This window comes from Schistocerca piceifrons, chromosome 8, assembly GCF_021461385.2.
Source record: "Schistocerca piceifrons isolate TAMUIC-IGC-003096 chromosome 8, iqSchPice1.1, whole genome shotgun sequence".
Taxonomy (NCBI): Eukaryota; Metazoa; Arthropoda; class Insecta; order Orthoptera; family Acrididae; genus Schistocerca; species Schistocerca piceifrons.
In genome coordinates this window covers 3,490,084-3,510,380 of record NC_060145.1, presented here as the reverse complement: position 1 = coordinate 3,510,380, position 20,297 = coordinate 3,490,084, and the positions used below count along the sequence as shown (strand labels likewise).

The 20,297-nt window shown below is 45.2% G+C and overlaps 4 non-coding genes across 4 annotated transcripts; all 4 read left to right on the top strand.

Annotated features, from left to right (window-relative positions):
- The first annotated feature begins 15,617 nt into the window (after nucleotides 1–15,617).
- On the top strand, nucleotides 15,618–15,692 carry Trnas-cga. Its single transcript has one exon. It is a non-coding gene; the product is annotated as a tRNA-Ser (tRNA).
- Nucleotides 15,693–15,918: 226 nt separating this feature from the next.
- Nucleotides 15,919–15,993, top strand: Trnas-cga. The gene has a single exon. It is a non-coding gene; the product is annotated as a tRNA-Ser (tRNA).
- Nucleotides 15,994–16,219: 226 nt separating this feature from the next.
- Nucleotides 16,220–16,294, top strand: Trnas-cga. Its single transcript has one exon. It is a non-coding gene; the product is annotated as a tRNA-Ser (tRNA).
- A 226-nt stretch (nucleotides 16,295–16,520) lies between these two features.
- Nucleotides 16,521–16,595, top strand: Trnas-cga. The gene has a single exon. It is a non-coding gene; the product is annotated as a tRNA-Ser (tRNA).
- The last annotated feature ends 3,702 nt before the right edge of the window (nucleotides 16,596–20,297 follow it).

Genomic DNA, 20,297 nt, shown 5'->3' with positions numbered 1-20,297 from the left:
CCACGCGCTTGGACCACCTCGGCCTGCTCATCTTTCACCATATCGTCTGTTGAGATGTCTCCGAAACACACGTGAGATTTTGAAGTGGTGCACCACTATGATGAAACCGTTTTTCCTGACGGACGTTCAGTTCCACAGCTTCCAAGAACAGGTGCAGTACGTTTTGTAGGAAGATCAAATATGCAGGACCAGTTGGCATGAGAGGAAGGAGGTACCACCCAGTCACATGACCCTCCAGAAAACCTGACTGCGCATTAGTACCGCACCGGTGCTAAAATCCCGCAACATGCAGTGTTTTCGTCCGCCCAGACGCGACTCTTTCGCGAATTCAGAACGCCGTCCCTAGTAAACCTAGATTCATCTGTGAACAGGACTCGGCGTGGAAGCAGGGGTGTGTCGATGCAGCGGCGCAGCAACCACGTGCAGTAGGCAACGCCTTGTGGAAAATCGGCTGGATCCGTAGCGTGTGCCCTTTTAATGTGGTACGGATGTAACTGTTGGTCACGCAGAACGTCCCAGGCGATACTGCGACTGACACCATTGCACGCGCAATTGTTCGAGTACTCGTTGACGGGTTCACTTCAACGTTTTGTAGTCCATCTTCTCCAAATTCTGGCGTGCACATGGCCGTGGAGCATCAGTGTTTCGCCTTCTGAGGGTGAAAGTATCTGCGCAACTTGGGCAAAACGTTTCTGCGATGGCGTCCTACGTTGCAGAAAACGTTCGTGACACAGCCAACCAGTAGCTCTTCCGTCACCTCGAGCTTTGCCATACACAGGGAACGTGTCTGTGTATTATGAAAATGTGTGGCGAACTGTGTTTACTGTATAGAAGATGCACTGGCATTGGTTAAGTCTGACAGCAATGCATACTTTAAGTGGCGTCAGCTGACAGTATGACGTAGTAGACGTCATCTTGTGTAGAGACTTTTCACTTTCCCTCAGCAGACGTGGATGCGTTAGACATCTGAAGTGAAACCATGGTAGATCGGAAACGGCAGTTTTCCGTACATGGGTTGCTATTCGAAATACAGTGTGCACACTATCCTCTACAAGTCCTAGAAGTCTGTAACGGAAATTTCCAAACGCTATGTATCTAAAACTGGTTCACTATAAGATCAACATATGACAAGAGTATCCATTCGGGCTAAAATCTCAAAAGCGATGACAGTGTGCTTCAGGCCCGTATGGTTCTCAGCGCTTCAATTGTAACGCTCTGGTAATCAAGTCAGTCCAGTACGTTCCTCCGGTTTATTACAATTATGAAGCACGATAGCGTTTTTTATACTAGATTTTCCTAAGTTTCCCGTGGGTCCTCTGGCAACACGTAAAGGGGCGTTAATCAGTCAAGTCTATAAAATAGTTTTTCAGTAACTGTGATCGTTAAACTGTGCAAGTGTTGTTCCGAGAAGGGGATTGCATCGTCCCAATAAAACCTGAGTTTGGTGCCATAAAACGAAAATGTACACACGCTGGGTGCCGTTTACGATCTGTTGATTTCAGTATGAGCCATTCTAAACTGTGACAGAAAAAATAATAGACAAGCAGTTAAGAACGTCGGCTTTTTTTTTACAATACAGGAATGCTGGCTGCTGCGGCCGAGCGGTTCTAGGCGCTTCAGTCCGGAATCGCGCTGCTGCTACAGTCGCAGGTTCGAATACTGCCTCGGGCATGGATGTTTGTGATGTCCTTAGGTTAGTTACGTTTAAGTAGTTCTAATTCTAGGGGACTGATGACCTCGGATGTTAAGTCCCACAGTGCTTAGAGCCATTTTTTTTTACAATATAGGAACAGTTTATTTGTGATAACTGGGGTGACACATCGTTCATGTTCGCGCCCGTTTGTTTATCCTGTGGCTAATTCTGGTCGTCAGAGCTGGTCTCCAGTGTCCAGGGGTAGGGGCTTTTTGTCCAGCTGCGAGACGCTTGATCGGTCTTTCCGTGATCTTCCTAAAAGGATTGTGAATGGGGCCTACTATGCGTATTTCAGCAGCGAATGACTATCTCAAGATGGTCAGGTGTTTTCTGTCACCTATTGGAACCGAACTTTGAAAAGCTCTGGCAAGGAGAAGCTCTTTGCTGAAGAGGAAACTTTCAATGAATATACCTAAGTTCTATCCCTAAAGCTGGTTGGCTGAAAGGACTAGATATGAAAAATAATTTCGTTGAGTTCGCAGAGGTTGAAAATTCACCTTCAGTTGTAAGGTTCTTTCTATTTAAAACACGACCGGTTTCGGGCTATTATATGCCCATCATCAGGTGCTGTAGTGAAAATAAACAAGAGACCGGAACTGACAATAGTTTTTACACGCAGTAGTACATATTAAAAAGCAATACAGAAGTACTATGTAACATTTTAGAAACCAGCGGTCGGGCTAGCTGCGGTAAAAACTAAGTCAATGGCAAAGTGGCACCAGACACTACTGCGGATGACTGCCTGGGTAAAGAGATGTGCAGTGAACACCGGGACACTCCTAGCTGTGACCCCGAGTGCCGCGGTGGACGAGTAAAGGAGGCGCTGTACCACCAGCGATCGCAGAGCACGGAGTGAGCGTACCCGAAGGGAGAATAAAAATGTTACACCGTAATCGCAAAAATACTGCCATCTGTTGACGGAAAGAACAACTCTGGGCCAACTAGCCCGAGCATTCACAATTTTAATTAGTGAATTACGTTCAAAATGAAAAAGAAAAACATGAAAAACGTTAAAGGTACATTGTGAGTGGTGAAGGAACATATTAAACAGGGCAGTACAGAACTGTAGTAAGACTCACTGGAAGTCGACGCATAAAATTAATGTATAAACCGTAAAACACAACGAAAATTTTTCCCTTTCCATGGGTGGCAGGCAACTTTTTAGTGTAGTGGGACATAAATGGTGACGTGGAACAACGCGCCACAGTACTGAGTTAAAAGAACATACACATGTGCCACTCCTATTAAACAGCTTCTCGCTACTGTACAAAAAGAAAGGTACCAAAACCTTACAGTCCAAACTTTCAAAACTAGTATACCAGTTGTTCTTCCGGTCAACATATCCGATGGCAGTACTTTTGCGACTCTGGTTTGCTCCCTCAGACTACGCTACTCCGTGCTCTGCGATCGCTGGCGATACACCGGTGTGTGGCCGGTGTCACGGCACGGAGTGTACCCGTCCTGGTGTTCGCTGCGCATTTCTTGATCCAGGCAGTCGTCCGCAGTAGTGCCTGGTGTCACTTTGCCACTGACTTAGGTTTTACCGCAGCTAGCGCGATCGCTGGTTTCTAAAATGTTACATAGTACTTCTGTATTGCTTTTTAATATGTACTACTGCGTGTAAAAACTATTGTCAGTTCCGGTCTCTTGTTTATTTTCTGTACAACACCTGATGATGCACATAAAAAGAACTTGCAACTGAAGCGGTATTTTGAACCTGTGCTGTAATGCTCAGTTTCGGATGCTCCTCCGAGAGGATTGTTTCGTTTAGTTCGTTGGAGTTCGCGAAATCAAATGAGCCCTTTGGGGCGGAGTTGAGGTTCTAAAGTATTTAACTTCTTGAAGATGGAGTTAGTAACTCTCAGTGAGCTACAAAATAAAACCACTTCCTAATCATGGAAAGACTACAAGAATTGGATGTGCGTCGCCATGTGCAGATATACAGTTCTGTTTAGTCCTTTTCCAGTTTTCTAGGCGAGTATTGCGGCTTAGTGACCGCGCAGTTGTTCGGTAGAAAGATGGATTCAGCCAAAGTGTGGTGCTACTTGATAACGGGAGGGGGTAAGTAGTGAACGCGGCGGACTGGGCGAGGTGTAATTCAGGGCAATAAATTACATTTGTTACCGTGGAAACTTGAGGTTTGATGATTTTGTGTTTCTTTCAACAAGTTGACTTTGGGCGAGTTAATTTGTGGAGACTTTCAGCGTTGTGTTCTGTCACATAGTGAGACATTTAAGTAAGAGTTTCCCAAAGGCCGACATCAAAATGAAATATTACGTAATTTAATTGTCGGGCGGGGACTACTCAAGGAGGACATCGTTATCAGGAGAAACAAAACTGAAATTCTACGGATCGGAGCGTGGAATGTCGGGTCCCTTAATCGGGCAGGTAATTTAGCACATTTAAAAAGGGAAATGGATAGGTTAAAGTTATATATAGTGGAAATTAGTGAAGTTCGGTGGCAGGAGGAACAAGACTTCTGGTCAGGTGAATCCAGTGTTACAAATACAAAATGAAAAAGGGTTAATGCATAAGTAGGTTTAATAATGAATAAAAAGTAGGAACGCAGATAAGCTAGTACGAACAGCATTGTGAACGCATTATTGTAGCCAAGATAGACATTAAGCCCACACCCACCACAGTGGTACAAGTTTATGTGCCAACTAGCCCCACACGTGATGAACAGACTGAAGACATGTAAGATGAGATAAAAGAAATTGTTCACATAGTTAAAGGAGACGAAAATTTAATAATCATGTGGAACTGGAATTCGGTAGCAGGAAAAGGAAGAGAAGGAAAAGCCGTAGGATGAATGTGTGGGGATAATGAATGAAAGAGGAAGCTGCCTAGTAGAATTTTACAGAGAGCGTAACTTAATCATAAATAACGCTTGGTTTAAGAATCGTGAAAGAAGACTGTACACATGGAAGAGACCTGGAGACACCGGAAGTTTCGGATTGATTATATGGTAAGACAGAGATTTAGGAACCAGGTTTGAAATTTTAACATATATCCAGGGGCAGATCTGGACTCTGGCCACAATTTATGAAATGTAAATTAAAACTTAACAAACTGCAAAATGGTGGCGATTTAAGGGGATGGGACCAGGATAAACAGAAAAAAAACAGAGGTTGTTGATTCAGAGGGAGCATTAGGGAACGACTGAAAGGAAGATGGCAAAGGAATACAGTGGAAGAAGAATGGGTAGCTCTGAGAAATGAAATAGTGAAGGCAGCGGAGAATCAAGTTGGTAAAAAGACAAGGGCTGGTAGAAATACTTGGGTAACACAAGAGATACTGAATTTAAGTGATGAAAGGAGAAGATATAAAAATTCAGTAAATAAAGCAGAAGAAAAACAGTACAAACGTCTTAAAAATGAGACCAACATCCGGCCGATGTGGCCGAGCGGTTCTAGGCGCTTCAGTCTGGAACCACGCGACCGCTACCGTCGCAGGTTCGAATCCTGACTTGGGCATGGATGTGTGTGATGTCCTTAGGTTAGTTAGGTTTAAGTAGTTCTTAGTTCTATCGGACTGATGACCTAATATGTTAAGTCCCATTGTGCTCATAGCCATTTGAACCATTTTTGTGAGACCGACAGGAAGTGCAAACTGGCTAAGCAGGGATGGCTAAAGGACAAATGTAAGGATGTAGAGGCACATGTCACTAGGGGTAACATAGATACTGCCTACAGGAAAATTAAAGAGACCTATGAAGAAAAGAGAACCGCCTGTTTGAATATCAAGAGCTTAGACGGAAAACCAGTCCTAATCAAAGAAGGGAAAGCGAGAAGGTGGAAGGAGTATATTTAGTCTATAAAAGGACGGCGTACTTCAGGGCAGTATTATGAAAATGAAAGAGGATGTAGATGAAGATGAGATGGGAGATCCGATATTGTGTGAAGAATTTTACGGAGTGCTGAAAGACCTAAGTGGAAACGCGGCCCTGGGAGTCGGCAACATTCCGTTAGAACTATTGATGGCCTTGGGAGAGTCAGCCATGACAAAACTCTTCGATCTGGCCAGCAAGATGTATGCGACAGACGAAATACTCCCAGATGTCACTAAGAATAAGATAATTCCAATTCCAAAGAAAGAAAGTGCTGACAGGTGTGAAAATTACCGAAATATCAGTTTAATAAGTCACGACAGCAAAATATTAAGACGAATTCTTTATAGACGAATGGAAAAACTAGAAGAAGGATTCTGGAGAAATGTAGGAGTACGCCAGACAATGTTGACCCTACGACATACCTCAGAAGATAGACTAAGGAAAGGCAAACCTACGTTTCTAGCATTTATAGACTTAGAGAAAGCTCTTGACAGTGTTGGCTGGAATATTCTCTTTCAAATTCTGAAGGTGGCCGAGGTAAAATATAGGGAGCGAAAGACTATTTACAATTCGTACAATAACCAGATCGCAGGGGCATGAAAGGGAAGCAGTGGTTGGGAAGGGGGTGAGACAGGGTTGTAGCCTATCCCCCATGTTATTTAATCTGTATATTGAGCAAGCAGTAAAGGAAACAAAAAAAAAATTTGAAGTAGGAATTAAAATCCAGGGAGAAGAAATAAAAACCATGAGTTTGCTGTTGACATTGTAATGCTATCAGACACTTGGAAGAGCAGTTGAACGGAATTTAAGTGTAGGAAGTCATTTCTCAAAGTATTTCCGTGGAGTGTAGCGATGTATGGAAGTGAAACATGGATGACAAACAGTTCAGACAAGACGAAAATAGAAGTTTTTGAAATGTGGTGCTACAGAAGAATGCTGAAGATCAGATGGGTAGATCACATAACTAATGAGGAGGTGTTGAATAGGATTGAGGAGAAGGGGTCGTTTGGTAGGACATGTTCTGAGGCATGAAGGGCTCACCAATTTAGTATTGGATGGAAGCGTGAAGGGTAAAAATCATAGAGGGAGACCAAGAGATGAATACAGTAAGCAGATTCAGGATGATGTAGGTTGCAGTAGGTACTGGGAGATGAACAAGCTTGCACAGAATAGAGTAGCATGGAGAGCTGCATGAAACCAGTCTCTGGACTGAAGACCACAGCAGCAACAACAACAATAACAACAACTGTCGCGACAAGAAAACAGGTCACGTAGGTGCTGGAGAACAATTTCCTTTCAAAGGGTACCGTGCGATGCAGCACATTGGTTTATCTGTAGTTAGACTGACTTTATATCTGCATTGGTAAATCATCTAATTTCGTATAAGTTGGCCTGTATCAAGCCATTGAATAGGATGGTTAACGCCATTGTTCAGTGGCGAGAGACCGTTGAATCTCTACAGTTATTACGAAAATATTTTACGTAAGGTAAAGAAAATGATCAGTAAGAGGTATCTGTGGGGGAAGCTTTTAACGAAAGAATACGAACAGTAATCGGCTGTGCACCTTCCAACAATTCGCCTCCAACTTCTCTTAGCTGCTTGCTGAAAGACGTTAAAAACACCATTAAGGTTATTTGCATGAAAAGGAGATAGGACGGTAGTCAAATTTAAATAATTAATATGGCTAAAATAGTACATAAAGTAATTATTAAGCCAGAAAATGCATATTGTTTTTACTTACATGTTGTCAGTACAAGCACATACAGCGGAAAGAGTAAGAACGCTGGCCGAAGACAAGCAAAGTAACATTTATCATTCGTAGCGAAAGGGAAATGTGTCTGACTTAGCTGCTTTTGACGTTGAAATAAAAACAGCTGCACTTGAAAATTTGTGACCCGACAAGGACCCGAACCCGGATTCTTCGCCGCGCCGTCTAGGGCGCCTGGTCACGGTCCGTGCGGCTCCCCCGGTCGGAGGTTCGAGTCCTCCCTCGGGCATCAGTGTGTGTGTCGTCCTTAGCGTAAGTTAGTTTATTTTAGATTAAGTAGTGTGTAGGGTTAGGGACCGTTGACCTCAGCAGTTTGGTCCCATAAGACCTAACCAGAAATATATATAACGGGATTCTTCGCTTCTCTTCTACGAGTCAGATTCCCAAGTCCAGCTCACCACTGATTTTGTGCCCCGTTTATTTTCCCCACTGCTCGCAGCCTCACTTTTGAATTGCAACTGATGAGTTATTCGAGCACCCTGGGCAACTAAGTCATACAAATTTGTCTTTAGTCATCAATATAAAGAAAGGCTGATTAAATCAGTCGTTGCTGTCTGTTCTTTCGAACATGCCGGAAAAAACAGACACCACACATACAATTGCATTTATTATTTGTTCTCAGAGACATAAATCTCCCATCCCAGACAGTTCTAGAAATTTCGTTATGTATGAATGTTCAGTATGACCGTACGGGTTTAAACTGGTTTCTTGACAAGTAGCACTCCAGCAAAATATTTCATCATTTAGATTTAAGAACAAGCAGGCTGTTTCGCATATTGTATCCTTTTAAACGTCAGTTAAGAAAAAAGTAAAAGTAACACCTTATGCTATCGGTGAAACTTGTTAGGAGCCAACTGGAGAACCATTGGCTGTGTATGTTTTCCAGTACAGTAATTGGAACTCGAAAACTTCCTGAAAGTAGACAGCAGCTGGGCATTGACCATCGGTTTTGGAACAATGGCCAGTTGAAACTGTAGTCGTGCGGGTCAAACCGAGGCTGGTGCTCGTATTTTAGACTGGTTTTGACAGTTCGGCAATGCCGAATATTAATCAGAATCCAAAATTAATTGGTTCGGAATAAATCTACCGAGCAATGCGTCGTAAAATTTATCACGCGCGCCCTACATCGCCGAAGAATGTATCCACTCTCATTGTAATCGCGAGAACAAATTCACGCGGCGCCATGGAAGCTCCGAGGCAGGACAAAGGGAACGTCTCATTGGTACAGAACGCAGCTGGTGATTTGAATGATAAGCTGGTTCTACGGAATGTGACACGAATAGAGTGGTAATCTACCAGCAGGCTAAGGCTGCTGTTGATGGGCTGGCTCGATCGATGGCCCAGCTCGATTTCTCTGTGGTTCCGCGAATTGGCAGGCGCTAGCGGTCATTAAATATGCACCGTCTTGCCAAAGATTCGCCATCTTAGTGGTGAGGTGTTCCACGAAGACACAAAGCAAAAGGGGAAAAACGATAAGGTTCGCATTGTGTTCCCATAATTGACTAATATTAATGATTGAAAGGTCGTAGTGATATGGTGATAGTGATTAAATTTTTGCAACCGTCATTGGAAAGTATGAGCAGTTCACATCATTTTGTCATATTCACAATACATAAAACCCGCTGTGGGCGGAGACTAGGTATTGCTATGCGAGGCAGTGCGATTTACCTCAAATGAGCCTCCCGAATTTTGTATAATCTTAGGCTTCAGTAGGTCACTATCAGCAAAATTTAAGTAATTGTTTTCATTGTATGTTTTTTTTAAAGTGTTTTTGTAAACAGTCAATTTTTCCAACCTATGAATGCGACATTTCTACTTCTAGTCTCCTTGGCTTCGATTACATGTTATTCAGTTTGAGATGCCAACAAAACATAAAAAATATGAAATATATTGACGCTTACTTCGAGGTGTGTAGTATTTCAGAGCTCTTACATTATAGTCCATTCACGGAAACTGCCTGGCCCACTGAAGCAAACCACTCGCCTTCGTTGGGCCGATGACACGTGTTTCTTCTTTTTTTTTTTTCAAATATTTCATTAATATAGAATGTTCATGAGTTCTATTTCTATTACAGTGAAATGTGAAAGATAAAGTTCAAGTTACATTGAAAATAAAATCGAGGGCTTTATTACTCATATTCCTTAGATGGACTATCGATAGAAATCTTCTGCTATCGTAATCTAAGAGTATAAACTCGGCATGATGTTATGAGGGTAACGCAGGATCTGCGAACAACTTTTCTCGAATACCATGTATCAAGGCCACAATGCAATCGCTATCGTTCATCTACCTTGAGCCAGCCGCTGTGACCGAGCGATCCTAGACGCTTGAGTCTGGAACTGCTCTGCTGTACGGTCGCAGGTTCGAATCCTGCCTCGGGCATGGATGTGTGTGATGTCCTTAGGTTAGTTAGGTTTAAGTAGTTCTAAGTCTAGCGGACTGATGACCTCAGATGTTAAGTCCCATAGTGCTTAGAGCCATTTGAACCATCTACCTTGAAGCGTGCAACAAGTTGTGACGTAAAAGCATTCGTCTCTCACTTTATCCTACTTTGCACGATAAGATTCGTTCGGTTTAAATTTAAAAAAATCTTTTTCCCCAGAGGTTACTCTTTCATTATAATATTTCCTTTACAAAGCCGTCACTTGTAATCCTGTCGTGTCTTTTTTATAGTGCTGGTAGGATCTTAAATGCTAGTTTCGTTTAAATGTTTTAAAAAAGTACTTGTTGCCGTGTTACTCGAAGAACTCTCACACAGGCATAAAATACGAATGAACCCGCAAAATCGGCCATTACAGAAGTAATGGTATTTTCTGCATCCAGACTGCCACGGGATTATACAGACAGCATAAGCAGCAGGATCAGCTTCTCACGGCGCATCCAGGCAGAGTGATACGACGTGAGCAAACGGCGTTCGAGCCCAGCATCACAAATTACTTCCACGATTTGTCACCATCCTCTGTAGAAGCCGACAGAATATCGACCACATTGCTGAAGAGAGAGCCCAGTGGGTGTATAGAACGGAAACCTGAACTTATCAATGAAGCAGATAAGGTGAAGTTAGAAAAGAGACTCCCTTGTGATTGTAGCTCTCAGTAACAAGTTCCCTCCTTAAACTACATCGTCAGGTTACTGCTGGAGAAGGTACCACAACTGGGCTGAAGGAGGCAACTGACGGCGACTATATTCGTACTTGCGACTCACCAACACCGACCGAATTAATTTTTAGTTTAATAAATCAGAAAACAATAATCTAGACAAATATTATGTGGTTACGTATGGGGAGATATGGGAAATTTAATACTGCTTTCATTTGTTGTGTTATGTGGAGACTGCGGCGACGATCTAACAGATTAGCACAATTAAAATATTTAAAATCCCATATAGATTATAAATGCAGTAGTTTGTGTGAGAGTGTACGTTACTTCTTCGCGCTGAAGCAGCTAGACAGACCTGGATGAACTTTTGAATGGGGATATCCTATACCATGAATTAACACTTAACACTTATGCCACCTTTTATTAAAAGAACTATTCTCGTTGGATGGCCAACATGGCTACTACTGTTACTGTTGGATGGGTAATGTGACTAGAAAGTCATCCATCAAAGTGAACTGTCAAATTAATTCATTAAGTTTAGCCTAGAGATTCTTTTTAACTGTTTTCACAAATGAAATAACTATGTACACAAATCTAGGACAGCAGAAAGGTTCCTGTAGGATAAAATCATCACTAAACTCCGTAATAATGTAATGTATGCACATGAAAATATTTCGCAGCTTATGGTGGCAGTATACTGGATTGTGATATTATTTGGTTAGTCAAGGACAAACATTAAAAGTGGCAGGTATTCATCTGGGCACACCATCTTTTTCTCACAGACATCTCTATGTGGGCTGCTCACATGTACCGAGAGCGGAAATCTCCACATGTACAGGTAGAGAACGAAAATTCTCGGAATGTTGTTCAGAGACGCTTTACAACACATTTGTGGCTCTCCGCACACACCAAGACAATTATGATCTTTCCCATGCTAGGCATGTCGCGAACAGTCACGAATTTATTTGCTTCCTTTTCTGGCACATTTTGTAATTCGCTACTGGGTCACGCAAAACGTTTTTCCTTAAGTTAACGAGTGAGTTGTGAAAGACATGCGTTCTGTCGGCTGCTCCCGTAATCTCAGGATTGGGTGGTCTTTCCCAATTGCTGGGCTGCCTCAGTACCTCCAACAGACAACTTTTCTGATGTGGCATACGCGGGTAGCACAGCGGGGCACAACTGGCACGTAACACTGCAATATGTGAAGTTCGTCCGTGGTGGCTAGGCTGTCACCCCACACGCTGTGTGTCACGGTCGTATAAACCGTTCAATAGTTAATAATGTTCAAACTATTTTTCTAAGAGCATTTGTGTACTGTGATCGCCTAACTTCCGTAGTTCGTAACATAATTGTAAATTAATAAATACACATCAGAGCCGTAGGTATGCTGATCTGATTGGATTTGCGCTGCAATGAAACATGGAATTACTATTGAAAATAATCTACACGCATCAAAAAAAGTTTCGTATCATCTCGGTTCCGAGAGTTCCGGAACTTGTACAGAAAATTGGAATATAGATCAACATAAACATCATTTCCGCCCTTTTTATTGCTCATGAAAACCACACATTGCCTGTTGTACAACCATACAGCGAGACCGTCACAGGTGGTGGTTCAGATTGCTGTACACACCGGTACCTGTAATACCCAGCAGCACGTCCTCTTGCATTGATACATTCCTGTATTCGTCGTGGCAACCATCCACAACTTCATCAAGGCACTGTTGGTTCAGATTGTCCCACTCCTCAACGGCAATTCGGCATAGATCCCTCATAGTGGTTGGTGGGTCGCATCTTCCAGAAACAGCCCTTTCCAATTATCCCAGGCATGGTCGATAGGGTTCATGTCTGGAGAACATGCTAGCCACTCTAGTCGAGCGATTTCGTTATCCTGAAGGAAGTCATTCACAATATGTGCACGATGGGGGTGCGAATTGTCGCCCATGAAGACGAATGTCTCGCCAATATGCTGCGGTGTGGTTGCACTATCGATCGGAGGATGGCATTCACGTATCGCGTAGCCGCTACGGCGCCTTTCATGAGCACCAGCGGCGTTTGTCGGCTCCACATAATGCCACCCCAAAACAGCAGGGAATCTCCAGCTTCCTGCACTCGCTCGATGCTGTGTCTAAGGCGGTCAGCCTGACCGGGTTGCCTCCGAACATGTCTCCGACGATTGTGTGGTTGAAGGCATTTGCAACACTCATTGGTGAAGAGAACGCGATGCCAATCTTGGGCGGTCCATTCCGCATGTTGTTGGGCCCATCTGTACCGCGCTGCATGGTGTCGTGGTTGCAAAGACAGACCTCGCCATGGACGTCGGGTGTGAAGTTGCGCATCATGCAGCCTATTGGGCACAGTTTGAGTCGTAACACGACGTCCTGCTGCTGCTGGCTTCCTCGGAGACATAATCCGTATGTAGCGGTCATCCACTGCAGTAGTAGGCCGTGGCCGGCCTGACCGAGACATGTCATCGACAGTTCCTGTCTCTCTGTATCTCCTCCATGTCCGAACAACATGACCTTGGTTCACTCCGAGACTCCTGGACACTTCAGTTGTTGAGAGCTCTTCCTGGCACAAAGTAACAGTGCGGACGTGATGCAACCGCGGTACTGACCGTCTACAGACAACACGAGCCGTGTACCTCCTTCCTGGTAGAATGACTCGAACTGATCGGCTGTCGGACCCCCTCCGTTTAATAGGCGCTGCTCGTGCACGGTTGTTTACATCTTTGGGCCGGTTTAGTGACATCTCTGAACTGTGTCTGTGGCACAATATCCACAGTCAACGTCTCACTTCAGGAGTTCTGGGAACCGGGGTGGTGAAAAACTTTTTTGATGAGTGTATTTTAAAGCAGCCATATTCTGTTTCATTGCGAACGCCAGCCTCTGTGGAGCTAGCACGCTCATCCACGCGCTAGTACTGAAGCGTACCGTCTTCTTCTCACACCATCGGATCCTGATAAAACACAGCTTCCGTACCCCTAACTCACTGGCCAAGACGAACCAATCATTCCACTACCTTCAGGCGGCTGATAGCTCGCCAGCATATGCTTTGCATTACATACTTTAGAAAAGAAAATGGTGTGCAGATGAGATTAAATAGCTGTTCCGCGTTCCGATTAAATATGTCTCGCGTTCCGATTAAATGTCTCCACGTCATCTGTAGCGGTTGGAATGGCTTTAAGATAAATTTTTCATATAGCAGAAAGGTAAAGAGCACGCTCCGCGTTCAAATCTCAACGACAGTTTCCGCCGTTCGTGGGGGTCAATCTTCTTAGTGTCATTAGGTTGTTAGTGTAGGCAGCCGTCTGGAGAATTGCTGTTTCATTACGGTTGGTGTTTCCGTCAGAGCGTGCAAAAATGTAACAGGACATAGGGAATGCTCCACTTAACAGTTTGAGTTAGGGAACCTGGGGTCGGAGAAGCCGGCTTAAGGAGGTATGGAAGTAAACTTGTGTACCTATTTGTCTAGAGTTACTGTGTTGCAGCTTATTTACGATTAACATGCGTACAAGTTTTCACGTACTGTGCTGTTTATTTACATGTCCAGTCTATATTTTCTGCAAGGAAACAAGGACGACTACCCTGATTGCTAGGAAGTGTGATGCAGGTTTTGTTTACTTTCCTTGTTCCTAACGTTGCTCTTGCTCTGTTGTGTCATATTCACTTGCCCGTGACAGAAAGTGCTATGAATCAACGACAGACTTATTCATTAGTCAGTGATATTCAGCAGAACTCTCTGACAAGCACCTTGTGGCTGGGGAGGTACGTTGCAGTGCTCGCGCTGCAGAAAGGCTGTACAGGGAACGATTTCGTAACAGGCATCACCTGGCACGACGAGTGTTTATTTCTCTCGATCGACGAATGCGGGAGGCTGGTTCACTGAAAAGAAGAAACGGGCGACCTCGCAACATGTGGACCACTCGCACACCCTATTTTAAAGAGGAGGTTCTGGAACGTGTTGCAGCGGACACCATTACAAGTACTCGTCGTATTACACGTGAAATGGGCGCTGCACATACTAGCGTGTGGCCCCCGAATTTACATGCAACTAGTTGTTTATTATTTCATTATAAACGACTACAGCTGCTGAAGATGAACAAAATACTACCAGTCCATTCAATGCTTGTGACTGACTTTGCCCCAATTGTGGTATTGTGTTAGTGGTTACTCCAACAATGGATTGATTTACCAGATTCCTTCCAAATAGCGCTATGTACTGATGAGGCCTTGATTGATCGGGATGATATTTCGATCAACAGGAATACCCACGTGTGGGATAAGGAAAACCGTCACGTTGTACTAGAGTCACACCACCAAGTACGTTTTGCGCTGGATATCTGGGCCGGCATTGTAAGGGACAGTCTCATTCAGCCATATCTTCTACCTGGAAGTGTGAATGGCCACCTGCTATTGAGGTTTGTGCAAAGAGTCCTACCTGAGTTGGAGAACATACCCTCGGCTGTTCGTGAGAGGACGCGGAGACAACATGCCAGTGCAACGCCTCACTTCAGTGTGGATGTCCGCAAGCATCTCAGTGGTGTGTTTCCTGATCGCTGGATTGGAAGAGGAGGTCCTATTCCATGGCCAGCGTGTACACCTGACCTGAATCCCCTCGATTATTTCCTGTAGGGATATCTAAAGTCATTTGTGTACGACACCCGAGTGGATACGGAGATGTAATTAGTTGACAGAAACCGAGCGAGGTGGCGCAGTGGCTAGCACACTGGACTCGCATTCGGGAGGACGACGGTTCAATCCCGTGTCCGGCCATCCTCCTGATTTAGGTTTTTCGTGATCTCCCTCCAGGCAAATGCCGGGATGATTCCTTCGAAAGGGCACGGCCGACTTCCTTTCCTAATCCGATGAGACCGATGACCTCGCTTTCTGGTCTCCTCCCCCAAAACATTCCAATCTAGAATGAGATTTTCACTCTGCAGCGGAGTGTGCGCTGATATGAAACTTCCTGGCAGATTAAAACTGTGTGCCCGACCGAGACTCGAACTCGGGACCTTTGCCTTTCGCGGGCAAGTGCTCTACCAACTGAGCTACCGAAGCACGACTCACGCCCGGTGCTCACAGCTTTACTTCTGCCAGTACCTCGTCTCCTACCTTCCAAACTTTACAGAAGCTCTCCTGGTTCGCAGGAGAGCTTCTGTAAAGTTTGGAAGGTAGGAGACGAGGTACTGGCAGAAGTAAAGCTGTGAGCACCGGGCGTGAGTCGTGCTTCGGTAGCTCAGTTGGTAGAGCACTTGCCCGCGAAAGGCAAAGGTCCCGAGTTCGAGTCTCGGTCGGGCACACAGTTTTAATCTGCCAGGAAGTTTCATATCAGCGCACACTCCGCTGCAGAGTGAAAATCTCATTCTGGAAACATCCCCCAGACTGTGGCTAAGCCATGTCTCCGCAATATCCTTTCTTTCAGGAGTGCTAGTTCTGCAAGGTTCGCAGGAGAGCTTCTGTAAAGTTTGGAAGGTAGGAGACGAGGTACTGGCAGAAGTAAAGCTGTGAGCACCGGGCGTGAGTCGTGCTTCGGTAGCTCAGTTGGTAGAGCACTTGCCCGCGAAAGGCAAAGGTCCCGAGTTCGAGTCTCGGTCGGGCACACAGTTTTAATCTGCCAGGAAGTTTCATATCAGCGCACACTCCGCTGCAGAGTGAAAATCTCATTCTGGAAACATCCCCCAGGCTGTGGCTAAGCCATGTCTCCGCAATATCCTTTCTTTCAGGAGTGCCAGTTCTGCAAGGTTCGCAGGAGAGCTTCTGTAAAGTTTGGAAGGTAGGAGACGAGGTACTGGCAGAAGTAAAGCTGTGAGCACCGGGCGTGAGTCGTGCTTCGGTAGCTCAGTTGGTAGAGCACTTGCCCGCGAAAGGCAAAGGTCCCGAGTTCGAGTCTCGGTCGGGCACACAGTTTTAATCTGCCAGGAAGTTTCATATCAGCGCACACTCCGCTGCAGAGTGAAAATCTCATTCTGGAAACATCCCCCAGGCTGTGGCTAAGCCATGTCTCCGCAATATCCTTTCTTTCAGGAGTGCTAGTTCTGCAAGGTTCGCAGGAGAGCTTCTGTAAAGTTTGGAAGGTAGGAGACGAGGTACTGGCAGAAGTAAAGCTGTGAGCACCGGGCGTGAGTCGTGCTTCGGTAGCTCAGTTGGTAGAGCACTTGCCCGCGAAAGGCAAAGGTCCCGAGTTCGAGTCTCGGTCGGGCACACAGTTTTAATCTGCCAGGAAGTTTCATTCCAATCTAGTAGACAGAATTGTAGCTGCCTGTGATGTGATTCGAAACACACCAGGGATATTTGTCGCACAGGTTACACCCTACGTTCCTGATTCGAAGAGCATCAGGATGTGTTTACTCCACTCCCCTGGGCAGCAGACTCCCCGGACTTAATCGGCACTCTGCGGGGACGTTCGAGCTCTTCCCGCCGTGGACCCTCAATTGAGAAACCTGGTGGAGCTGACCACGGCACAGGAGTCGACACAGTACCACACCTCTCACCTCTCACCTCTGCCGCTACCCTCCAGAACGTCATCGATTCTCCCGCGGCGGTCCGCGCTGCAGACTGTGGCTACTCAGACTTCTGACAGGTGATGGCGTTAACGTGGCTCATGTACGTCATTCAGTGGCAAATGGTCTAGTGACTAGCTGAGTTCGCAGAAATATTTTTTAGCCAAGTTCATACACTCCTGGAAATGGAAAAAAGAACACATTGACACCGGTGTGTCAGACCCACCATACTTGCTCCAGACACTGCGAGAGGGCTGTACAAGCAATGATCACACGCACGGCACAGCGGACACACCAGCAACCGCGTTGTTGGTCGTCGAATGGCGCTAGCTGCGCAGCATTTGTGCACCGCCGCCGTCAGTGTCAGCCAATTTGCCGTGGCATACGGAGCTCCATCGCAGTCTTTAACACTGGTAGCATGCCGCGACAGCGTGGACGTGAACCGTATGTGCAGTTGACGGACTTTGAGCGAGGGCGTATAGTGGGCATGCGGGAGGCCGGGTGGACGTACCGCCGAATTGCTCAACACGTGGGGCGTGAGGTCTCCACAGTACATCGATGTTGTCGCCAGTGGTCGGCGGAAGGTGCACGTGCCCGTCGACCTGGGACCGGACCGCAGCGACGCATGGATGCACGCCAAGACCGTAGGATCCTACGCAGTGCCGTAGGGGACCGCACCGCCACTTCCCAGCAAATTAGGGACACTGTTGCTCCTGGGGTATCGGCGAGGACCATTCGCAACCGTCTCCATGAAGCTGGGCTACGGTCCCGCACACCGTTAGGCCGTCTTCCGCTCACGCCCCAACATCGTGCAGCCCACCTCCAGTGGTGTCGCGACAGGCGTGAATGGAGGGACGAATGGAGACGTGTCGTCTTCAGCGATGAGAGTCGCTTCTGCCTTGGTGCCAATGATGGTCGTATGCGTGTTTGGCGCCGTGCAGGTGAGCGCCACAATCAGGACTGCATACGACCGAGGCACACAGGGCCAACACCCGGCATCATGGTGTGGGGAGCGATCTCCTACACTGGCCGTACACCACTGGTGATCGTCGAGGGGACACTGAATAGTGCACGGTACATCCAAACCGTCATCGAACCCATCGTTCTACCATTCCTAGACCGGCAAGGGAACTTGCTGTTCCAACAGGACAATGCACGTCCGCATGTATCCCGTGCCACCCAACGTGCTCTAGAAGGTGTAAGTCAACTACCCTGGCCAGCAAGATCTCCGGATCTGTCCCCCATTGAGCATGTTTGGGACTGGATGAAGCGTCGTCTCACGCGGTCTGCACGTCCAGCACGAACGCTGGTCCAACTGAGGCGCCAGGTGGAAATGGCATGGCAAGCCGTTCCACAGGACTACATCCAGCATCTCTACGATCGTCTCCATGGGAGAATAGCAGCCTGCATTGCTGCGAAAGGTGGATATACACTGTACTAGTGCCGACATTGTGCATGCTCTGTTGCCTGTGTCTATGTGCCTGTGGTTCTGTCAGTGTGATCATGTGATGTATCTGACCCCAGGAATGTGTCAATAAAGTTTCCCCTTCTTGGGACAATGAATTCACGGTGTTCTTATTTCAATTTCCAGGAGTGTATTTGCCGTGTTACTGACAGATAGCAGCAGCAAACATTTAATTAAACAACAGTGTTTTTGACTCTCAAATACTCGGGTAAAATATTTGTATGGCTAACAAGTTTTAGGGAGAGGGTCATTTATGCCATTCCTCAGCATAGAATCGGACACCTCATTAAGGGGAGCCGGAGGTGCCTATGCTGCCCATGTTAAAATCACTAAGTTTGAGGAACATTTATGAATAAACTACCACATAGAAAAATTTGAATTTTTTTTTTTTTTACGTATAGAGTGGTTTAGTATTGCAGTTATGACAGAGGGATTTTGGAGTATCTTTTCTAGTTTCCTTCCAATTATTTTTTTTATTAATGACCCAAATTTTTTTACAAATAATTCCTTTATAATTAAAGTGAAATGAAACTACTGAACATATTGCCAAATGGCTGTGTTACAATCTAAGTTTGACCACTAGGAGTGCTGTATAAAAATTTCATCTCTCTAGGTTGAGTGGATTTTGAGAAAATGTTCCTTATATTCGAAAAATTCTAATTTACGGGAAATGGCTATCAAAGTTTCTCAATACATTCCTCCACTATAGGATGGATTATCAGGGTCTTCTTCTTCATCCTCCAAAAGCTTCCTCTTCTGTCTTCTTTTCTAGCCTGTTGTTCCATCATACTTCATATGCCTTTCTCTTCTTTCTGCTCCTCTTATCCTTTCTCTGTCAATATTTCTTAGTGCTCGTACAGTGTTCACCCAAGCTGTAAATCCTAATGCCTTCAGAACTTGACACTTCACACTGTTCCCTTGGTTGTAGGTTGCTATTGCATCATAAATGCCGAAGTGCAGTGTCTTTATGCTTACAAACACCCTTTTAGGAATCACTTTCTAAATCAAATTGTTTACGCTCTCATTAGGATTCTGCGTCTTTCTGTGTAGACATTTGTGTAACAATTCTGGCTGTGCTAAGCCATGAAAAACTGGTTTTATTGTTCTCTCCTGATCCTTGTACATACTGCATATTACCCGCTTTACACAAGAAGTATAATACTACCAACAACAGGCGCAACACTGAACTAATTCGAAACGGTAAACAGCAGAGAGACGATGTTCCGCGCTCTTATTCATTGTAGTATCGCAACTTGGTAATAGTGTTAATTTTCTTTTCCCTACGTTCTTCCTCTACTTATATACACGGTTACTAAAACATGGCGTCGTAACCAGAACAAAAGTGTACGACAATATTAAATGGAGCAAGATGTTCGAAATTCTGAGGAAAATAGGAGTAAGCTGTAAGGAAATACGGGTAATATTTCTCACAGTAAAAATTTAGCCAACCCTTGCACACTCACTGTATGCGTAACATAAGGCGCTGTATGCGTAACTGGCCGAGAAAATCCCAAGCAGTTCGCCAGGAAGTCACGAGAGGGTGTTAGATGCATTCAGCGGCCGCCCATTTCCTCTGCAGGCGTGGGGGAAAATGGTAATAACTCCACCTCTAGGGCGAGTAGAACAATAATTCAAAGTTTACATTAAAGAGGAATGTTCCAATTAATTTTCGGTAGCAAAAAAAAAATCGTAATTTTTTGGATTTGACCACCTCCGGCTCCCCTTAAAAGTGGCCCCAGCAGAGTTCAAGCTGTCATAAAGACGAAGAGTGGACACAACTGACGTCCATTAATTCGCCTCAGAATACTTATGGTCAGGTAGTATACATCTTCAACCTCTCTCTTCTCATATGCATTTTCTCTTCTGTAGATGTTTCAATCTAATTCTCGACTTCTTCCATGATAGGCCTTGTAAGACCTGTTACTTCATTCACGCTCCC